Genomic DNA, 24,246 nt, shown 5'->3' with positions numbered 1-24,246 from the left:
CTCAGGTGCTAAAGCACATACACACAGGCAGGCACATTTAGGTGGACATCTGAGTCCTCTTAGGGTTATAACTTAAAATGTCTTTAAATGTAAGGTCCTATTAGTTAAGACTCCAGTCTCTCACTGAATCCCTGGCCAGACTTGCAAAGCAGGGCCTAAGGGAGCTTGGGACTTTAGTACTCTTTACTGGTGTTATTGGGCGAGACAGCGGCCTGTGCTGGTGGATACTGAACTTATAGTAGAAGGGATAGGGGTAGAAGAGTGGTCCTGAATGCTAGCTCCATGCCCTCACTGTCACCACTGATAGATCAATAGGCGCCACCTTTGCTGAGTGCTGCTGATGCCAGTTCTATCTCAGGGGACACAGAACAAAGGCACACGCCAGATATTCACATTTCAGAACGAAGGTAACCAAAATGGCTCCATGTAGAAAACACAGCCAATGCCGGGGAAGAGCACTAAACTCTATCAGCTGCTCTGCATTAGAAGGGAGAAGAGAAGGGGGTTGGGGAAAAGTTTTCTCTTCTCTTTTGAAAGACGTGGGATAATAGATTCCTACAGAAAGAGGATATGAGAGGGCAGAGCAGACTGGGGGATGGTGAAGTTCGTTGGCCAGCTTCCTAAGGAAGACAACTTCACCCTGAAGAGGCAAACCCAAGCCCTTCATGGTTAGTAGATGCACAAAGATCTCCATAAACCAGCAGGTATCCTATGTGTGTTGATTCTTTTGCATGCCAGGATTAACAAGGCTTTGGGTATTCACTAGGTAAGTTCATTTTTTGTCAATGGAGAATTTGTATTCAATAGTAACTGAAGGATACTTTTTAAAGGTATATTTTCTGAGAAATTGGCAAACTAGAATGCTAGGTATTTCCAGTAACATTATTTATTTTTTGTAAACTGGCTTGTTCTTCCACTAAACATGAGTTCTAAGATACTAGAAAATGGTCTGTTATTAAAATTACTAGGACAAATACTATGCCAAATGTGTCTTCTTCCTGCATGACCTTTTTGAGACTTTAAAATGTCAATGTGTATGAGAATCTCCCTAAGTAGGAGAGGGTGGGTTGTGCCTTCAAAGTTTTCTTGATTCCTTTATGTTTTTCTTAGTGAGCGATCTGCACAGTGAGTGTTCATCAAAACACAATTTGAAGCATGGTGGTGTAAAGCTCCCAGGACTTGCTTTTAATTAGTGCAAACTGAAGCCAGACATTCAATGTATAACTTCATGAGAGCTCTAAGGTCTTCCTTGTAGTTTGGATTCAAACTTAAGATGTCTAATTTTCCACAACACTTGGGGTTATTGAAGAGGAACTTTTAGAGCTAAAATCTAAACAGAAAGCCTTCTCCTGTCCTGAAAGAAAATGGTAGTCATGTCATGAGTCTGAATTCTGTGATAATGGGACAGATAACAGTGGAACAAGGACTCAAGGGCAGCAGATGACACAGGATGTGGTTGAGTCTGGACTTCAGAGTTGTTCACCAAAGGTTGCCACCACTGTTTTACTACCATGGAACTTGAAGTTAAAGGCTTCCTATTCCCCAGTATGATTGTGCAGTGAGTGACAGATCTAGGGTTCAAATAAACCTAGATAGAGTGTTGGGAACAAAATGATGCAATGTGACTTTTAGTCTCTTCATTGTGTTGACACATCCAGATACCAGGGCTCATCTGGGGTCACAGCACTGTTGCATCTCTGAAGTTGATTTTCATAGAGGAATAGAAATCACTGAGGCATGAAAGTGACTTTGGGAGGTATAAGCTGGAATTTAGTAGAGTATGGGGGTGCCAAGTGGCTCCTCAATAAGGGATTTTAGGAGCAAATGTAGAGAGTTTTGAATTTGAAATATCCTTTCTGGGTTCTTTGTGAACTGTGTTCCATTTCTTGCAAATGGTGACCGAAAATCCTGCTTCCATTTATTCTTACTTTGCTTGTAGTCAACTGCAATTAAGAGTAATTGAAGATTAGTATGTCAAGTAGAGAAGTTCTACATTATATATAAAAATTATAAACTCTATTAAGCTTTCCTTTCGTTATTTAGTAAAGAAAGGTTAGGAACGAAACAGTGCTTATCAGTTTTAATAATTGAGATTCCATACACTTCTCTAAGACCTATTATTTTCTACTTTGTTTGATAGTCTCAGAAACTTAATATTGAGGAAGACTTGGAGAAGAGTTAAAGTTTATTTTTTTATTTAATACTTTCTCCCCATTTTCCTCTCACTGTTCAAAGAAAGAAAGCTTAGTGGTTATTACCTCTCATGCTTGGAAAACCCTTGGCACTTGGTAACATATCAAACACCATGAGGTTAACACCCCAGTTGAGTCATGCCCTATAATTTCACCTCAAGTAGCCTCATCCAAGAGGAACACTTTTGAATGAGCCAGCCTAGTTTGTAGCATAGACTATAGTCTCAGAATCATACAATCGGTGGCTCAATCAGCAATACTCTTAAACATGTGCAAACTAAAAACCAGGTGTTGTTGCCATCCAAGAGTTGTGGAGATTATGTAAATATTTAGATTCCTAGAATACAATAGGAAGGTACCAGAAACCCATTATATGGACATAATGAATGATTGGAAGATTGACTCTGAATAGAGAGTGGAAATTAAATGGATGACCATGTTTGTTGAAGAAAGGATGTGATTTTTAAATTAGGGGGTAGCTGTGACAGGAGTTGAAGAAAATTCTAGCTTGAGGAAAACTCTGGCTTGACACAAGTAAAACCAAGGCATGGTCAGAAATATTTGATACATTAAGGATAGCTCTTGGATGGCTTGGGTGGCATTAGACCACATAGTCATTCATAAGACTACTGGAAGTTTCTTGAAGGTAGGAGGAAGATTTCTGGTTAATCACCACAGGCTGATCATCTGATACATGGCACATCTGGGAGACAGCAGATGAAAGATAGATGTTTGATGAAAGATTAAATTAATCCATGTGATCCCTAGCACTGGTGGAGCAGTACTTCCTGTAAATATGGGCAGGTCATTGGAATTCAGATTGAGGTTAAGAGTTAAGAGATAGAAAGGTAAACACTGAGCTGTTTGTTTGTAAATCAATTGTATCAACTTAACTTTGGTCTTTATACATTTATTCTTAAAAATACAATCTTAAAAACACAGTCAAGTATGGATTCCATCTCATGGGGTAGGCATTAGAGTCAATTTTTACAAAGTGGTTGGCTATTTCCCTAACATCTGTGTAGCTATGCACTAGTGGGCATAACTTGCAGGCAGCCTATTATGGCTCAGGGCTTGTGGCCAGGTGAGACTGATGGTTTTTCTTTTTCTTCCCTGCTGAATATAAAACCTATACTGTTGGTTACTTTTCTTCTCTAGTGCATATAAAACCCATGTTAATACTATGGGTGATGACCAGCAGGAGTGAAGCTTCCGGCCGAGCACCAGCTTCATCTCTCCATGGTCTACACCATAGGTTTGTAGTGTCCTCAGCAATAGGGTCCTGCAGTCCTGAGACTAGATAGGTCATGGGCCCCAGGAGGAAACTTACTATTATCATTCTACTGAGTGAACAGAGCAGTAAAATGACTCCACGTGACATACTGCCACACCCACAAATCAATGTATCACTCAGCCCTCATCAATCAGAGAGATTTGATCTTATCTTAGATGGTAACTATACACAGAATATCCACAACTGGACAATATACAGAAGGTAAGAGATTTGGAGGTGCTCCTGCCTGAACAGATGTCTTTATCACACTTCTCATCTCAGGGCTCAGAGATCTATGCTGAAGAGAGGGCAGAATGATTGTGAGGACCAAAGGTGATGCTTGACTCCAAGGAAATAGCATCTTCCACACACAAGGCAAGTGATGCACATATGAACTCACAAAGACTGTAGCAGAGTGTACAAGACCTGTACAACTTAACACCAGACAAAATTCCAGAGCGGAGGAGGTGACCTGGACATGAAGTCCCACCCTTAGCCAAGAAGATATTCACAAAAAAAAGCTGTTGGGAGATGGGGATTGGTTTTCTTCGGTGGAAAGACCCTGTATACGTCAGCCACACTTCAGGACAAGGACTGTTTTCAGGAGAAATTGGTCAACACAAATCATGTCCAATTTTTAATGACTTTTTCCTTTTTTTAATGAGAGAAAGAACTTGAATGTGTGTGGGTAGGGAGTGAGGAAGATCTGGAGTTGGGGGCAGGAAAGAATTTTATAAAAATACACTGAAATTCTCAGAGAGTAAATAATTTTTTTAAGATCTATCATGAAGAATTTTACTTTCTCACCTTCTTATGAAGTGACAAACAAAATATTGTCTGAAAGTCTTGGCAAGTATGAAACATTAGGATCATGTGGGATGTTTTGCATCGAATTCAAGATTTTTTTTCACAACTTGGTAGATAAAATTACATTACCCCTGTCCCACACTTGCCCCATTGCTTTATTTGCTGTACTTGATGAAGCTCATCTGATTTAGAATAAACCACCAGACTGCCTTCTTTCTCCTTCTTCAATTTTTAGAAAGCAAAAGCTGAAATCGGAAGAGCCACATATTGTCATCGTGTTCAGAATGTGTCTCAGCTGGATGAATATTGACTTAGGAAGATAAGGTTTGAAAAATGGCTCACAGCCTGCGGATCCTCTAGGAAATGGAAATGAAAACAAGTGGCTTTCTGTCCCTGGATTGCTGAGATTCGAGTCAGCAAAGAAACTCTTCGTGGCACATTTCAGCCAAAGCTGGCATTACCCTGCAAACTAGGCACCTGACCCTGCAGAGTGGTGCAAGAAAGGACAGGGCTTGGCACACAGCAAGTCTGACAAGGTTCGTGTCAATTTGAGTGGATTAGTTCAGATCTCTGGGTCCCAGTCACACATCTGCAAATGAGAATAAGTCACATCTCCCTAGATGTGGGAATATTAGAGATAATATGTGATGCTCACAATACATAATAGGAAATCTTAAGAAGCCTTTTAGCTCTTATTTCTTGTGAGTGATTCCTGCTACAAACTTGAAAACACTTCCCCCTTATTTCTTGATACTCCTTTTGAAGCATAATAGATTGGAAGCTGACACAATAATTTAAAAAAAATGAACAAGCAAGCATCTCTTAGTATAAGCGATAACAAAACAAGGATCCTTTGTAAGTAAAGCACAGCTTTAGGACCCAATTTTTAAAGTTTCCATGCCAATTAACATGGCTTAAACAAGTTATTTACTTGTATTTTTCCCTTTGTGCTTGAGTTCCATGTTTATGAAAAGAAGTGCACATAGAAACAAAAGACTACTGAATCGCGCAGTAGTTGACATTTCTACAACTGGCGTCACTATCACCTCTGAATATGACTACCACTCTGACTTAGAATCTCACAGACTTGTTTGGACTGGTTTTATGCTTATAGAAATTGGAACGCTTTGGAGTGGGTGAACAAGTAACGGTTCTAAATGGCTACAAACGCTGGCTATGGAACTGTTGGATCGATCTGGAAAGGGTGGCTTACAAGATATGGTCTGCCTCAAAGGAATACTCATGAGTTTTTGATCAAATAGATACTGTAGGGTAAAAGGGCCAGCCAAAGAAACCCACTTTGGCCCTGACACCAGAGCCAGCTCCACCCTTGATGAATTGAACTAACCAATCCCTGAACAGAAAATTCTCTCCCTGGGAAAACCTCACCCTTAAGAAGCTCTATTTAAGCCCCTCTGCCTGTTCAGTTTCTGGCTGTCCTTTCCCACCCTGGCAGAGGCAGCCATTGTCCTGGACTCCTCCAAATTAATCTCTTTCCCAAAAGAGTCTTGGATAAAGATCTTCATTCACAGGCACAGAACAGAAAAACCTTGCTGAGACATCCCTTAAGGGGACTGAGGAGAATAACCTTGCTGAGACATCCCTTAGCTGGCTGAGCAAGGCTGAGCAGAAAAAAGTAACAACTTTCCGTGGAGCCAGAGGAGATTGCCACATTTCTTCAGGAGCTTCCCTTCAGCAGACTATAGCCGAAGAAGGGACTAAGAAGAAGCTCTTACCTCTTGCTAGGACGTTCACTTAGGGGAACAGAGCAGAGCTTAGCTGTAAAGGATATCCATAGGAGAGAAGCAGGATTCCTATATCCTGCAGGGATACAATGCCTACAGCAGCCAGCTTCAGGTAGCCTTGCTTCCTGAAAAGTCAGGACACCTTTTTCTCAGGGCTGAGCCTATTGCAGCTCTAGGTAGCCTTGCCTCCTGGTAAGTCAGGATACCTTTCCAGTCCCAGAACCGTAACACTCACATTCACTTACATTTTGGTGCTGAAACCTGGCACTCACATTCAATTACAGATAGTGCAAAGTAGGATTATGGTACTATTAAATGTAGCAATTACAATTATAGAAACTGCTAACCTAAAATAAATTATAAAAATATTGATAGTAACCAAAAGATCAATGAAGGAAGTATATTGCAAAGAGGACAACTTGTTTGAGTGTCAGGGTATGTGTATGTGTGTGTGTGTGTGTGTGTGTGTGTGTGTGTGTGTGAGAGAGAGAGAGAGAGAGACAGAGACAGAGACAGAGAGACAGAGAGACAGAGAGACAGAGAGAGACAGAGACAGAGAGAGAGAGAGAGAGAGAGAGAGAGAGAGAGAGAAGTGACAATAAGTCAGTCTTAATATCTTCTTTTAAACCATCTGCACATATAATCAAAGTGCCCAGGGCTCTGTATCAGAGAAATAGCACCTGCAATTGGAGAAACATCAACTCCAGGATCTCCATGGCATTTGCTCAATATGTAACCTGATACTCCAGGCTCACCACTGGGGTGACCTGGGCACCCCTGGTGCCTCTCTAGTTCTCATGGAAGATTGGGCAAAATGTAGTTGGAATTTTCTTTGGGCCATCAACCAGCTCCCAAATAAATTTATGGATGCTTATTATTACTTATGAATGTCTGCCTTAGCTTAACTCTTTTAACTTAATTTAACCTGTTTATCTATGTTTTACCTCAGGAATTTATACCTTCCTTTCATTCTGTATGCCCTGCTTTCCTGCTTCCTCTGTGTCTGGTTGGTTGGTTCCTGGTATCTGTCTGTTGTCTCTTTTTCTCTCAAGCCTAAATTCCTCCTCCTACTTACTCCCTCTTCCTGGAAGTTCTGTCTATACTTCCTCCCTCACTATTGACCATTCAGCTTTTTATTAGACCAATCAGATGCCTTAGGCAGGTAAGGTAAAACAGCAACATATCTTTACATAGTTAAACAAATGCAACACATCTTTATGTAGTTTAACAAATAACATTCTGCAACAGTAGAAGGTCAAAATCTACAAACTTTGACAAACCTTTACTTTTCACACTGAACAACAGCAACATGCTGTTCCCTACAGCATGGGGTCTCACACTAAGTGGAAATGCTCATCATTTCTAGACACACCCACTCAGATGTGGTTTTCCATACAGTGTGCTATTCAGCCAAGGGCCTGGAGGAAGCAGAAACTACTGCCAAGAAACTTGGTCTTTAAATGGCCTGTATACGAGGAAGTGGCAGTGAGAACAAAGAGGAGACACTAGAGTATTCTGGTATTTGTAACTCCAGAAAGATTTCTAGTTCTATGCTAATATCTATAGTAGACTACAGAAGAGTGTGAATTTAGGTCAGTGAAGAGAAAACATAGAAGCTTTCAGCTTTAGATGTTAGTTGACTGGCTATACATGACTAGGCATTTTTTTTCCAAGTAAGAATGGTATAGGGATGGTGAGTCCCATTCCAGACATGAAATGTAAAGTACAGCTACAGTAATAGTAGACAGCTACAAATGAACTCATTGTTTAATGAAAATTTACTTTTAGCCAAGCAAAGAAAAATTAAACATCAAATTTGTTTTTTGTTTTGTCTGATTATAAGATTACTGCCTCTAGGTTGTTTCCAGGTTCTGGCTATTACAAATAATGCTGCTATAAATATATTTGAGCAAATGTCCTTGTGGTGTAAATGTGCATCCCTTGAGTATATGCCTAAGAGTGGTATTGCAGGGTCTTGAGGCAGACTGATTACCAATTTTCTGAGAAATCACCATACTCATTTCCAAAGTGGCTGTCCCAGCAGTGGAGGAGTGTTCCCCTTACTCTATATCCCCTCCAGCATAAGCTGTTATTATTGGTTTTTATCTTAGCCATCCTGATTGGTGTAAAAGGGTAACTCAGAGTCACTTTGATTTGCTTTTCCCTGATGGCTAAGGATGTTGATCATTTCTTTAAATGTCTTTCGGTCATTTGAATTTCTTCTGTTTAGATCTATACCCCATTTTTAAATTGAATTATTTGGTATTTTGATGTCTAGTTCTTTTAGTTCTTTATATTTGTGGAGATTACCTCTCTGTCAGATGTCCATCAACCAAAGAATGGACAAATAAAATGTGGTACATTTACACAATGGAGTGTAACTCAGAGGTAAAAAAATTAAACAAAAACCAATAACATCTTGAAATTTGTAGGCAAATGGATGAAACTAGAAAAAACATTCTGAGAAAGGTAACCCAGGCCCACAAAAATAAACATTGGATGTACTCATTCATAGATGGCTATTAGACATAAAGCAGAGGATAACCAGGCTATAGTCCACAACCCCAGAGAAGCCGGGTAAAAAGAGGGACCTAAGAGGGACGCACATGGAAGGCCCCAGAAAAGGAAAACAGTTGAGATCCCTTGGGTAAACTGGGAGGGGGTAGAAGGAAGGGGATAGGGACTGGCGACATGAGGGATCAAGAGCACCAACCTGGGGGAAGGACAGACGGGGAGAGCAATGAAAGAGATATCTTAATAGAAGGAACCTTTATAAGGTTAGGGAGAAACCTGGTGCTAGGGGAACTCTCAGGAATCCACAAGGGCAACCCCAGCTGAGACTCCTAGGACAGTGGAGAGGTTGTCTGAAGGGGCTTTCTCCTTTAATCAGACTAGTGACTACTCTAATTGTCATCATAGTGCCTACATCCAGTAACTGATGGAAGCAGATGTAGTGACCCACAGCCCAGCACTGGGCTGAGCTCCTGGAGCTCGGTTGAAGAGGGGAAGGAGGAATTATATGAACAAGGGGTAGGGAGTCAGGAGCATGATGGGGAAAGCCACAGAGACAGCTGACCTGAGCTAGTGGGAGCTCAGACTATGGATTGATAGCTGGGGATCCTGCATGGGACCTAACTAGGCCCTCTGAATGTGGGTGGCAGTTATGTGGATTGATCTGTTTGGGGGGACTGGCAGTGTCACTAGGACCTATCCCAGGTGCATGAACAGGCCTTTTGGGGCCCATTCCAATGGTAGGATACCTTGCTCAGCATTGATACAGGGGGGAGGGGCTTGGTATACCAGACTTTGTTGACTTCCCAAGGAAGGCTTTACCCCCCTGAGAAGTGGATGGGGATGAGAAGGGGGAGATAGAAGGTTGGGAAGGGGATGGAGGGGGAACTGTGGCTGGTATATAAAATAAGAAATAAATTTTTTTTGGTTTTACGAGACAAGGCTTCTCTGAAAAAATAAAATTTTAAATAAAAGATATACAAATGACCACTGCCTTATGGGAAAATGTTTTGTCCTCACTTTACCCCCTTTTTGGAATGTAACTTATCTCTGATATAAAAAAATTTTAAATGTGAAAGGGGCTGGAGAGATGACTCACTGGCTGCTCCTCCAGAGAAGCTAGATTCAATTCTGAGCATCACATGACAGCTCACACCAGTCTGTGACTCCGTTCCAGGACTTCTGACACTCACACAGACATGCATGCAGGCAAAATACCAATGCACACGATATAAAATAAATTATGTGAAAGAATAAGAGACCAAACATCTGCCCGTTAATACATGAAGCAGTTGTTATTTTGATATATCTCTTCTCATTCTATCACCGATATTAATAGTACTTTAATTTGCATTTCTCTGATTACTAATTAAATTGAAACAGTTCTCCAAATTACTTTTGATAGTATTTGAAATTAGGCTAGGTCCTGTCGTGCAGTGTGAATTGGGCTACCTCCTTCTGTTGTGAACCTCCTAGGCTGCCACTAGACGTTGCAGTTTTTTTACTTGCTTATTTTTAAAGGTTACTTGGTTGTCCCCCCCCCCATGAAAGTATGCTATCATTTTGAAGGAGAGGTGTTTTTGTTGTAAGTATGGAACTTGGCGAATTTTCACAAACTGAATCTAGCAAAATAATCAAGGACTTAGATTAGGAACCAGGCATTGCCAGTACCCCTAGTACTCTTTCTCCAATTTCACACCTCATTCTCTCTTTTTGGGAGCTATCATGGTGATGTCTTTTAGTAGAAATTATAATTTTTCCCTTTCATACTTTTCACATAAATGTAATCATCTAGGCTACACTTGTGTGTCTGGCTTCATTCATCAAGATCACCTTTCTTTCTGAGATTCAGTGACACTCTTACATCTCCGATACAGTAGAGGGGCCCAGTGTGGGATTTATAGTGTAATCAGTTGTTTGCAATCTACTCTGCTGTTGAGATTCCAGAGCATCATGGATTATAGCGTTAGGATGTATCTTAGCCCATGTTTTCTGGTGACAACATGCACGAGTTTCTGTGGGGAAGAATGTACATATTTGAATACTGCAGATATTATAGTTTATCAAAATAGCTTTTTCTAATTTGGTATCTTGTTGCCTTTTAACGTTTCAGTTGCCAAGTATCCTTATCAATTAATTGATCTTTTTGTCTTTTTTTTCTGGTTGGTACATAGTAGTGTTAATTTGAGTTTCTTTGATGACAATGAATTTGGGAGTCTTGTATTAAGTTGGTTAGATATTGTTTGCTATCTTTTGTAATGAATATTTTGGAGTTTTAAGCTCTTTTTTTAAATGCTATTCCTGTTTTTTTTTTTCCTTATTGAGTTTTGAATGCTCTTCCTGTGTTTCAAATGAGTTATTTATTTTATTTATGCAAAAGTAATGATTATTCCCATCTAGTTGTTTTTTAAAGGTTTAATAATATATTTACCTATATATTGCAGGATATTTGATCATACTGTGAACCCCAAGATTGGTTTATTTGTTGAAAACAAAAACCTGTTTCTAGTTGTGGCATGGCTCATCTCTAGCACACACCTGTAATCCAAGAGCTTTCTGCTTATTATAAGCAGGAATAAATAAAAACTTCCCATCGGTCAAAAGTCAGAGCAAGCAATAAGTTGACAGGAAGTAACCATAGAGAGTAAGAGGGATTCAGGAGGACTGATAGAGAGACTCACAGGAAGTAGAAGGGAGGGACATTCAGTTTGAGGAGTTTTGTATTGAAGTAGTGTAGGAGAAATCTCATTTTGTGGGATGTTGGTGGAGGAGGAAGGTCAGCTGGGTGGCAGCTCTCTGAGCTAGCAGGTTTTCATTCCAGCATTTGGCTCCCAAGTCTTTATTTATAAAGTTGAACATTTGAAATTTTTGACAAAAATAACAACTATATTTATAAGGTATTATAAATACATGTTAACTTATTTAACATGTTTAATACAATGTTTAATAAAACAGTGTAATCAGCATAGTTTAACAAAGTTTGTCTCTCTTTTTAAAAGATCTGTGCTGTTTTTAATTCTATGTAAACATGTTGGGCTTGGCAAGAATTTCATACATGGGTATATGTGCCTAGTGAGGCTACAGATCCTTCCGGAACTGAGTTCCAGACAGTTAGTTGTAAGCCATGCAACAAGGGTACTAGGACCAGACTCAGTAGGCTTTTGTTGTTGTTGCTAATGGGCTTTGGTGCCAGTGGCTGGATCCCTAGAGTACTGACTAAGTGGAAGAATTAATCCTTTGATGGATTCATAGTATCAAGACATGATTGGGAGGTAGGGTCTAGGAAGTGGAAATACAACACTGGGTGCCTGTCCTGACTAGCTCCTTTCTGGCTCTGCTTCCCTGCTGTAGAGAGGTGACGGCATGGCCCCTTTGTTTGCTGCCTCAGGGCCAAAGCAGTGAACCTTCAACATTGGACTGAAACCTCAAGTTAAAGCAAACTTTGACATTGTGTCAGGTGTGATGAACATACTAACGTAAGAGTCAACTAGCAAGGTCCTTTGGTTTTGACATATTGATATAGTTGACCTTCTATCACATTGACACAAAAACTTGACGATGTCTCTGGTACCACTGTGCAGCTCTGCATCTACAGAGCTATGATGTTTGCTTTTATTCAACGACAAAATTCTTTTCCATCTGTGTTATCACCCACCAACAACATATAGAAGAGGGAATGGTGGACAGTCTGCGTTTGCTCTTCACTAATGCAGTGACCCTGTGTTGTATAACTACTGAGAAAAGGGAGGGATGTCACCAGCACTTATTTCTCCCACTGTCCCCACAATCATTGCCTTGTCGTTTCTACTGCGAGAAAGATTTAACCACAAAGTTGATCTGGCTACTTTGGTTACTCATATATGAACCATGAGTAAACGTCTCTGCAATCTTTGCCTCCATTTTTCTGGGCATTTTGTTCTGCCTTGTAATGTTTGAACAAGGTTTTTCAAAGCTAAGGCAAAATGAGAGGCCAGAGAGCTGAACATATAAGACAGACTTTACCGACGTTTCAGATGCACACCAGCCTCACACAACTGTGGCTTTGCTCAGTGCACTTTGTAGTATTTATTATTATAGCCGCAGTGAAAGGAAAGAGCTGGGGGTGTAGACCAGTGCGATGAATTCAATTCTGAGACACAAAGACAACTGGCAGGGAGAAAAATTAACCTCTGCTTTGCCCCTGGGTCACAGCCATGGATTTGTGTATAGAAAGTGGCTCACTCACTGCAAAGGCACAAACTTTAATTTGGTGTAATGCAAGCCCTGCATTGCACAAAGTGTCTTTCATCACACAGATCTGAAAGTTCTTCGGAGGCATCTGAATGGAAAAAATGATTGTTTAAAATAATAAAAGCCAGAGACAGACGTAACAGGGAAAAACTTGGCTCAGTTGTTTCCGCTTTTCAGGCTTAATTTTAGCCACAGGACAGGGGAGTACACACATGCTTGTTTCCCAACCCCCTTTATATGTTCACTTGTTTGCAGAAATTACTATGGATATTTAATTTAAAGAAAAAGTATACAAAAATGCATTCTGAGCTACTTTGGATGGCTACAGCTTTTGCATCCATAGTGTCCTCTGAACTGTGTTCCATGAACAAACCTTAGCTTTCTGAAAGGAAACACCCAGACACATTGCTTGTAGAACTATTGAGAGGACATCTAGGTTGAGGAACTCTGGGTGGCTTTAATGGTGTTCCATGAATTTGGCACACATTTTCTCACCAGTACTTAGGGGCAAATGAGTCCCAATGTCTCCTTCTGCCCATAGTAAATACTAACCACAATTTGTAGATAATATTAAGTTTTTTAAATGCTTTAGCTGTATATAAACAAAAAACATAAGAAACAGTATTGCTCTTTAGATTGTTTTAACTGTGTATGTTGTTTCATTCTCTTACAAAATATAGAAATTGGTATACATTTTTTTCTGAAATAGAATGTGATATTAGTCTTACCTCATTTATTTTAATCCATATTGCCTAATGTGTAATATCGAATAAAAACGCCTCACAAACGCCACTTATTATAGTTTAATCACACATGTAATACAGTAAGAAAAGAACCGAGAGCTCGGGGTTAGTTAAATGGTAGAGCCCTCCTTAGTGCTCTGGAGGCTCTGGTGTTTAGCATAAAGAAGGCCTTGGATTCAATCGTGATGGGGGCGTGGAGGTGGGGGGTGGGTATGAGAGGGATAGAGGGTGGGCAGCAAAACAAAACAACAGAAGACTTTACAGACACTTGTAATCTATTTTCATAAAATATTAATTCCTTATTTCACGCATATACTCAATGTATTTTTAATATATTCACACCTACTCCTACTTGGAACTTCTGGTGCAGGGCCATCCATGGAAGCATTGTCAACCCAGCAGGGGCCACACCTTAAGGGTCATGAGAGTTATTCCTTTCCTCTTAAGGGCTCTCTGAGATTGGGACAAAGATCCCAAATTTATTAGAATGGTCTGGAAAAGTCAGAGGTTTAGGAGTGAACTTTCAGGGCCCCAAGGAATTCTTTGCTCTTTTTCAGTCATTCATTTAAAAATATATTTTAAAGTCTGAGATAAATAAAAATATAAAAATAATTATTTTATGGTTAGTTAATGTGTGTATGATGTGAGAGAGGGGACTTGCACACAAGAGACAAGCATGTAGAGGTCCTCTAACTTTATGTGGTTTCTGGGAACTGGATTCGGGTCATCATACTTGAGGACAAGCATTTCAACCCGCTCAGCCATCTTGCCCAGATTTATTTTATCTATACTTGAAAGATGAAAATCAAGAGTAGTAGTAACAGAATTTGACCTTTTGGTGGAGAACACTATGAAATATACAATTTATTTTGCTTTCTGGCTATTTAATAGGCAGTGGTAATATTTATAGCATATTGTTTGCTTCTCTAGATAACATACTTCCCATGTGTCCGCCAAAAGAACTCAGCTAGAATGAAGCCAGGAAGGGATCAGATGAATAGCTTTAGCCAATCAGATTAGCCACCTCATGAATTTGAAGGCTTGTCAATGCTTCCTCAACAGCATGGAGTGTTTAGACAGTTCAGTCCTACAAAGCACCCAGTGTTCTAAGCTAAGTCTCATTTTCCCCAAAAGTCCCTCCTTTATTCTCAGAAATGGTCTTCTAATTGAGTTGCCCAGGTGACTTTCAGTCATGAGCTCTAACTACAGGCAGATGGATAATGTGATGCTTTTGTTTCTAAAATATTAGTGGGAAGTAGCTTCTCCTTCATTCTTTAGCATCATATAATTCCTTAAAATATTTTAGCACCCTTAGAAGCCTCAAATGTAATAAACCCACTTGGAAGCCTTTTTCCCACTGCTTTGCAGTCAGAAGGATGACACCACATCTGTGTCACCTGGTCCATTGTGAAATTGAACACCCTGCCTCTGTGGTGGTTCCTCATTAAGGGACTTCCCTTATGTCCTTCAAATATGGCTTGAGGATGGAAAAGCATCCTGGGACTTTCCTCAGCCTTGGTAGGGTGACTCCAAAGAGCCACTAAAGCTTGGGGAGATAGAAGTTTGTGCTCAGAGCCGGGATCACTGACAAAGGCTCTTTACCTTCCCTTTCGTTTCCTTCTTTCTGATTATTTTCTCCAGAATGAAGTCCACACAACTTACAGAAAAACATTTCTATCTGAGCTCCAAAAATGCACCTAAAGGCTCAAACACTGTTTCTCCAAAGAGATATCTGGAAGGTTCGTTTATCAAATCAGGGTCTCCTGGTGGTGATTGTGGTGGGCTCTTAAAAGGTTGCACTGCACCTGCTCCTTGTGTAGCTGTGGTTTATGCTGTTTTTGGACTCTATTTTTGGATCCTCACAATAACTTCATGATAATTATGATCATAACTATGGCAGAGCTGGGATTCCTAACTCAGGGAACCCAGAACCTATTCCATATTAAATTGCCTTTTGTATGCATGACAGCCCCTAAACATTTGTGTGATGTCATCAGATTCTTCAAGATCTTTTCTCTTGTTAAAGAAAAACTTTAGGGATAAAAATGAATTAGGGCCAAGTGTCTACTTCTCAACATCATGCAGCTTTCCCAGACTCCTAGTTTGGAATGGTACCTGGCTGAAATTAAACCACTGAAATTAAACCACCCAGATAGCCTGTCTTCAGACCCTCTGCTTCATTTCGCTCTTATAAATCACATATCTTTCCACCTAGTAATTTTCCAATTCTAGATTCCCCAGACCAGCCATTTCGTGAGCACTGAACTCTCCCAATGTGTCTCCTTTCATGGGTCAAGGCATTGGATATGCTGCCACTGGCTTGGAAAAGAGGACGCCCCACTGTGTCTACTGTTCTGTTCTTGCTTGTCCAGACACAGAGAGTTGCTCGAATACTTTCACACATTCTCCTCTCTTTTTAGCCCCTGGGATGAAAACTTGCAGACAATAACCTTTCCACTGGTCACGTTCCAGTGCAAAATGTGTTGCTCACAGGCAGATATTTCTGAACCAACCCAAGCCTCTAACCTTGCCCCATTCTGGAGCTTCATGTTCTGCTAATTGGAGCTCTCACACAATGCAGGTTTGTGTATTAAATGGGAATGTGTCTGTCTTTGCTTGACATACAGTGCTTTGGGTTTGGTTTATAAGGTATATGGACTTACAGTTTGGATGTAGCTATTTCTGAGAGGCATGGTTTGCTGCACCAGCTAAGGTGACTGTAAAATTTCCTGAATATGGAGGCCAGCCTGTTTCTGAGAAACATACAGATGAATATGCATGAAAGTTTCAGATTTGTTTCAAAAGCAATCTCCATCCCCTGTGTCTTTTCTTTTCTTGTTTCTGCCACTATTGAATAAAAACTATTATTTGACAGTTTGTTTCAAAGTGATGGGCGACATGGGACTGTTAGTTTTTTGACTTTGTAAACTTTATTATTTTAAAAAACATTTTCTAACCAAAATGGAGCTTTTAGAAATGAAATCCCCCCTTTCTCTTTGACTCTCTCTCAAAAGCCTTAAGTTTACAGTCAGTCCATAGGAAATAATCACATAATTTAGATACTAAGACCGCTGGAAGCATGCAAACAAAGTAATAATCCTGAGACCCCACCTTGCTTGGCATAGAATTTGCTGAAAGGATTCCAAATTACCATTCTCAGCTCTGAGGTTTCAAATTGTTGCTTTTGTCTTGAAGTTATTGACTATGCAGGAGAGAGCTTGAAATTTATGAGAAAGAAATGAGAATTTGAATTGTTTATCCCAGGAAGAGCCCATTTGCAAGAAAGCAATGATAAAATTGACTTCAGTCAAATTCTCTACTATGGCGTGTCTTGATTTTACTTTATTAAAAGCAACACGAAAGTAATGATGTCAGTAGAACAATAGCAGCAGCCCAACTAGATACAGAAGCTCAGCACACACACTCCTTGTGGCGTTACCTTCATTTCTGCCTTAAGCTTCAGATTTGGAAAGAATGCCACATGGAAGGAAATGGCAATTAGCATTGTGCACAACTAGATATTTTAAGATGTTTAAGTTTTCTGTATTGTTATACATTAACTTTTGGAGTCACAATGCGTATCTATCTTTTCCTAACATTATATGGGGAAATTTTCAAAATATAAACAAGATGAAAGAGTTTAGAGTAGATCCCATATACTCAGTTTTATACTCTGCGACTAAACATTTCCTATATTTGACCCCTCTAAAGTCTCTTCTTTTATCGTTTGTGTTTCGATGCATTGTAAATCCAGTTCCTCTTGCAGCAGACTTACCCTGAACTCCGGCTACACAGTGCACTATGTTGCTATTGACTGGGTTTTGACACACTTTAATATTTCCCTTTGGGGGGGGGTCAGGGGCGGTGGGTGGGGTGGGAGGAGTCTGTGCTGACCCTCTGCCTTTCCCAGAATTTATCAGACTTCCTATCCCGATTTTTCAGTTTTTTCCCCAATTTTAATTTCTTTCTTAACCATGTTACCTCTAGTTTCATTTCTTTTTCTCTTTATTCCAGTTCCTTCTAATTTCCATATCTTTTCTCTTCCTAAGTTAAATGCTGTAAGTCACTGCTAAAAACTGGCTTGTGCCTCCTTAAGATTACAAAAGTTTACAGGCAGCTGCTTCATGGAATTCAGGGGCTCAAGGGGAAGTTGTGTGGCCCAGGCTTTGTTGCAGCAGTCGACGGAGACCCAGAGTCCTCTCACTCTGTGGAAGGTAGTTCAGGCAAAAGTGCCATTTCCATGTGCTCCAAGATTTAAAATTCAAGTGCAGGCTTGCATTCAGGTTTGAATCCCACAGCAATTTTTCAAACATATCTCACATTTGTCACGACGTGTCGCATGTGTGTGGAGCTAATACATTGTGTGCGCGTCACATTGGGGACCCCTGTGACCTACAGTTCAGCATGGGGTTTGTCCCCAAGCCTCTTTAGACTGTCAGCATTTTTTAAAGTTTGTTTTGTTCCTTATGCTAATAAAGCTTGTCCTCGCTTCAATCAAAGCATATTATCTCTTCTTTTTTCCCTCTGTAAGCAAGGCAGCAATCTGTTCTGTTTAAATGCCCCATCATCCTAGCTCCCCCATCCCAGGTCCCCTAGATTTTCGAGATTGTTGACTACGATGTAACAGATGGTCCAACAGACCTCCGACTCTTTGCAGTGTTGGCCAGCTTGGCTCTGAAAAATAGCAGCACTGAAGTAAGTATTCCCAGGCATGGGACGCTCATGAATTTTAACTCCTCTTCAACAAAGGAATTCAAAGGGGGTAAGAGCCAATCTATCAGGAGTGGAGGCAATTAAACCAGGATGTAGGTTGGCATTCTGCTGCTGAGGACTCCCTTCTCTGGTTCTGAATATTTAGACGAGATTAGATCAGGCTGGCTTCCATTCATCTCTGCCCTGCCACAAGGTATCAAGACAATGACTTGACTCAAAAACATGAGGCAGTGGGCTTTTAGCTTTCCAAGATAAAATGTTTGTGTTCTTGTGGGGAGCATCGTGGGGGAAGGGACAGAGGTGTCACACGGGTGATCCTTCCTCATCTTCCCAGGAACAACCAGGAAGAGGCCTCCTTTCTCCTCTGGCTCTCCCATCCATGACCCTGGATTTTAATATTTAAATCGCCAGGAGTTTGGGCTTGGAGTCTGGTTTGCTCATATTTTTGTGTTTACTTAGAGCAGAAAATGGACCTGTAGGGCAGTGGCGTGAAAAGCTAGAGACTTTTGTCTGTGGTTTAACTTGCAAGGCACAGAAATGGACAAAGAAGAAAATGATGGTTTTTTTTTTCATGGTCTTACCATTATAGAATGCTTTGGACATTCATTTCCTAGCTTTTATTTTAACTTTTTTTTGTAGCACTATATATTTACATTTGGAATTACACACATGTGGGATTGCATTGTTTCTTTAGAAATTACCAGACAATTGCATAACCGTTTCACAGAGTCCGCAGCCAAACCTGCCCAGCAAGCCCACTTCCGTCACCAGCTCTCTCGGGACTTCAGAGCCACTCCATGTTCACTCCTGAGTTTTCTTTCTTTTCAGAAACATCTATTATAGATTTTTGGTCACTGGAAATTTCCCTCTTCCTTGTTTTTGCTTTTGAAGTCAGCTGCACGGTGAGCAGTGAGAAACGCTCAGCCATTTTTCTTACAAGTTATGGAAGAAATTCTCTTTGCACTTCATGCCACCATTTTGAACACTTTGAATTGTGAATGGAGTTTTTTTGTGGTTGCTGTTTTGACATGTTTTGACACAGCCAAAACCTGCTGGCCTCAAACGTAATATGTAGCTGAAAATGATTTTGAACTTCTAATCCTCCTGCCTTTACCTCTAATAGAGGGCCACCACACCTGGATAACCTCTTGTTGGAGACTGAACCCGGGGTTTCCTGAATACTAGAGTAACACTTTATGGACTGATCTGCATCCCTTAGCTCTTGAAGTTATTTTTAACCTGGAATAATAACTGCATGCTGCCTAAGTTCTTAGCCTTGGAGAAGGCTGAAGTTAACTCTGCATTGAACTTTGACTTCTGACTCTGCCATGTTTCCTTTCCCTTTTCCCCATTAATGCTGATTTTTGGTACCAAAGACCCAAATATTAAATTCTGCCTCAGAGTTGGCTGATCATCATTCTCAGCCTCAGAGCTCTCCTATAAATCTTAGAGATGCTATAAGAATCAAATTAGGTTGGTCCATAAAATCTGTTTGGAGATCGTGATGTAAGCATTTTTTCCTTTTGTTATCATGGAGATTAAAGGCATGTCATCCTTCCCATCATGTGTGATGGATTCAAAAAGGCAGACTCTGAAGGTAGACAAACTTGGCTTAGAAACACTGCTTACACATGACTTTGTGACATTGGGGAAGTTAATTTTCCTCACTGCCTCTCAGCTTTCCAAAATGTAAGTTGCCGACAATGGTCATTGGATTTACCTTGGGCTGTCGGCAGCCATCTTGAACTGCCATGGCTTCTCCTAGTTACTCTGATCTGTTCTCTTCACAAATTTCTCGACATGACATGCACAGATAAAATCCGCAGAGTTATGCAAAGGCTTACAAGCCAGGCCTGCTATCATCAATGTCTGAAATATCTCTGATACCCTTGATATTAATTTAAGATAAAGCAGGTACGTGTTGTATGAAAAATAAAATCCCAAAGACAGATATTTGGGTTCAAACTTCAAGATGAAGATAAGAAAAACAAAGCAGCCTGCCATTAGCTCTTACCTCTACCAAGCTGAAACAGCAACCCTGTCTTCACTAATCCTCAGAGGCAAAAGCTCTGAATTCTGTCTTCTCCTCCTTATGCTCTTTTCTCCACTATCATCCTGTCTCCACCTCCCTAGTGCTGGATTAAAGGTGTGTCATCCCAAGTGCTAGGATCAGAGGCTCGGTGAGCTCTGTTACTCTTCACTCTTGTTTAGGCCAGGGTGGCCTTGAACTCAGATCCATCTGCCTGTCTCCTGAGTCCTGAGATTAAAAGTGTGTGCCCCCACTGCCTAGGTTCTATATCTAACTAGTGTGGCTGGCTTTGCTTTCTGATAATTCAGGAAATCTTCATTAAATCATAAATAATGTATCACCACAGGTATGTTCCAGCATAGATAAAGCTCACTTTTATCTAAACCAGTTTGTAAAGCCTTTCTTATTCCACAGATTGCAGAAGCTACTGGCCTTGCTGCTAACTAAGCCTATGCTTCTTTGAGTAAATCTGTCACTAATACTGTCCAAGTCCTGGACCTGTTTTTAGTCTCTGGGAACCTTGTAGTAGGTTTTCACACACTGAAACTTTTTCCCACCAAAATGGGTGAAGAGCTTGACACAGAGACTGAGAAAAGTGCAACAATGTAACCTGTGACTGAGTGGAGTAATTAATTATGAAATGCCAGATCCATGCATTTCTAGGAGCGGCAAACATGAATCTCTAGGGGGCAGCTCTTGTCACCGTGGGAGGAATATATCAAACATTCTTGGTATTACAGACATTCTCAGCATTTGCAGGGCCTGAGCAGAGGGTATTGTATGGTGTGATGGGGTGAAATGGGGAGACAGTCCTATCATCTGTGTTGACCCTTGGATAAGTAGGTTGCCTGCCCAAATGCTAGCTGTGAATATTCTCAGTAATCTGTCTCTACTGCCTGTCTTTAATCCCAGGTATGAGCTATAGTCCCAGAAGCTGTGCTAGAAGGTCAGCATAGCTGTAGACAGAGTGCAGGAAATGGAGAGCGATAAGCCTGAAACAAAGCCGTCGGAGCCCCAATGACTCATGGAGATGGACCGTGAGTAGCTATGGCAGAACAACCCCTGGCCTTCAGTCTTGGTATAGGGTTCCGGTGTGCCATGCTACGAGCAGCATCAGGTTAACACTGCATAGCCTGCCCAGAGCTGAGGCAGGTGGAACTGAAGACAGGAAGGTTAGAAAAGAGATACCTCAATGGATGGGGTGAATTTTCCTGGGACTTACTCCCAAAATTATTTTACTCAACTCTTTCCAATTTATAAATAAATCAATAGAAGTATTTATTTGATCAGAACTTTCCCTAAACTGTTCCATATCTGCCTTCAGAAACCTCACTTGGAGTTCAAGGCATAATGTCAAGATTAAACAATGTTTTTCTCTTGCTCCCAGGCTCGCCACTCTACTCTCTCACACACGCCCACATCCCTTTTCATATGTCCTTTTCTCCACTCACATCTTCCCAGACACCATCACAGGACGTTTAATCCCAGTCTTTACTGTCTTCTGTACATCAGAGATCTGACTGCTGTTTGCTCTTTAATGTTTTAGCCCAATCTCTGGCAGGAGGGAACTTTCAACAGCTTCTTCACCCATATCTTGGGGGCATCCTCTTCCAACTGCTTCTCCTCAGTCTTCCATCTTTCATATTTTTGTAGACCTTTTCTTGTCCAGCCCTGATGATGGAGGTCCTTAAAGAGGAAATGAATAAATCCCTTAAAGAAGTCAAGGAAGAGACAAACAAAAATTGGAAGAAATGAGTAAATCTCATAAAGAAAGCCAAGAAAAAGAAAAGAAAGCAACAGGTGAAAGAAACGAGTAAAAACTGCTTCGAGACCTGAAAATGGAAAGAGAATCAATAAAGAAAACTGAGGTTATCCTGGAGCTGGAAAATAAAGGTAAGTGACCAAGAGCTACAGAAGCAAGCATCACCCACAGAATACAAGAGATAGAAGAGAGAATATCGGGGTTAAAAGACACAATGGAAGAAATAGATGCATCAGTCAAAAAAATGTTAAATCTAAAATCTCTTGACATAAAACATCCAGAAAATCTCTTACACTACAAAATATCCTAAGAATAATAGGAACAGAAGAACAATCCTAGCTTAAAGGCTCAGAAAACATTTTTAACAAAATCATAGAAGAAAATTTTCCTAAAGAAGGACATGCTTATAAAGGTACATTAAGCTTACAAAACAACAAGTAGATTGGACCAGAAAAGAAAGTCCTCTTGCCAATAATAATCAAAACACTAAGCACACAGAACAACAGCAACAAGACTATTAAAAACTGAAAGGAAAAAGGGTCAAGTAACATATAAAGGCAGATCTAATTGACTTCTCAATAGAGACACTAAAAGCCAGTGTTTCAGATTCTAAGAGACCATCAGTGCCAGCCTATTATATCCAGCAAAACTTTCAAGCACCATAGATGGAGAAAGCAAGATATTCCTTGCTAAAGATACTAACTCCAACCCAAGAAGGTTAGTTACACCTATTAAAACATAGTGAGTAATGGAGTACTATTCAGCAGAAAAAAACAATGGAATCTTGAAATTTGTAGGCAAATGGATGGCGCTAGAAGAAACCATCCTGAGTGAGGTAACCCACTCACAAAAAGACATACATGGTATGTACTCACTCATTTATGGATTATAGACATGACTCAGGGGAGTGCCAGCATACAATCCCATTGCCAGAGAGTCTGGGAAACAGAACCTTCATCCAGTGACTGGTGATAGCAGACAAACACTGAACTCAACTCCTGGAATCCAGTGTCAGAAAGGGAGAACTGATGGGCAAAGGAATTAAGACTGAGCTGTTTTAACCCACAGAAACAGTTGACCTGAACAAGGGGGAGATCTTAGAACCCAGATTGATGGCTGTGTGGAAAGCATGGGACTGACTGAGACCCCCTGAATGTGGGTGTCAGTGAGGACGCCTAGGCAATCTATGTGGCCTTGGGTAGTATTTATCCCTGGCATACAAACAGACTTTGAGTCCATCCCACAATGAGGGATGCTTTCTCAGCCTGGACTCTTGAAGAAGGGCCTAGACCCTACCCTGAATGACATGACAGACATTGGAGATCCACCATGGAGGGTCTCACTCTACCTGGGGATCAGAGTGGAGATTGGGTTGGGGACTGGGGAGCCTGGTGGGGAGGGATGGGGAGGAGGGGAGGGAGAGGGAGCTGGGATTGATATGTGAAACAAACTTGTTTCTAATTTAAATTTAAAAAACACGGTGAATAATCTCACACTAGCAAAACCAAAAGAAGGGAGAAACACACATACACACACACATCTGCTGCTGCTGCTGCTGCTGCTACTACTACTACTACTACTACTACTACCACAGCCCCCACCAAAACAATAGGAATTAACAATCATTTGTTATTGATGTCTTTCAGTGGGGTTATTTCCCCAGTAAAGACACAGACTAACCAAAATGAATGAAAAAACAGAACCCATTCTTGTGCTGCATACAAGAGCATACCGTGACATCAAACACAGACATTACCTCAGAGTAAAGGGCTGAAAAAAATTTTCCAAGCAAATGGACCTAAGAAACAAGCCAGTGTAGTCATTTTAATAGCTAACAAAATAAACTTCAAACCAGAAATAATCAAAAGAGACTGGAAGGACACTCCATACTCGTCAAAGGAAAGATATGCTAAGATGCTCTTTTGATTCTTAACATCTATGCTCCAAACTCAAGGGCACCCATGTTTGTTAAAGAAACACTACTAAAGGACCCTTGCTCAGCTATGTTCATTGTGGCTTTATTTATAATAGCCCAAACCCAGAAACAACCTAGGTGTCCTTCAACCAAAGAATGGATAAAGAAAATGTGGTACATTTACACAATGGAATATTACTTAGGAGTTAAAAACAATGACATCAGAAAGTTGCAGGCAAAAGAATGGAACTAGAAAAGATCATCCTGAGTGAGGTAACACAGCTCCCGAAAGACAAAAATGGTATGTACTCACTTATAAGTGGTTA

At 40.6% G+C, this 24,246-nt stretch overlaps 1 long non-coding RNA gene across 1 annotated transcript in view; it reads left to right on the top strand.

The window, feature by feature from the left end:
* The window catches only part of LOC121143323, a 50,322-nt gene that overhangs the window by 9,207 nt on the left and 16,869 nt on the right, over positions 1 to 24,246 (top strand). The window contains exons 2-3 of the long non-coding RNA XR_005880545.1: positions 21,156 to 21,280; positions 21,897 to 22,136. This is a non-coding gene — a long non-coding RNA (uncharacterized LOC121143323). The remainder of the gene's footprint in view (positions 1 to 21,155; positions 21,281 to 21,896; positions 22,137 to 24,246) is intronic.

Source organism: Mesocricetus auratus, unplaced genomic scaffold (assembly GCF_017639785.1).
Source record: "Mesocricetus auratus isolate SY011 unplaced genomic scaffold, BCM_Maur_2.0 Super-Scaffold_100011, whole genome shotgun sequence".
Classification (NCBI taxonomy): Eukaryota; Metazoa; Chordata; class Mammalia; order Rodentia; family Cricetidae; genus Mesocricetus; species Mesocricetus auratus.
Note: the sequence above shows the minus strand (reverse complement) of the source record. Positions and strands in the feature narration are given on the sequence as shown.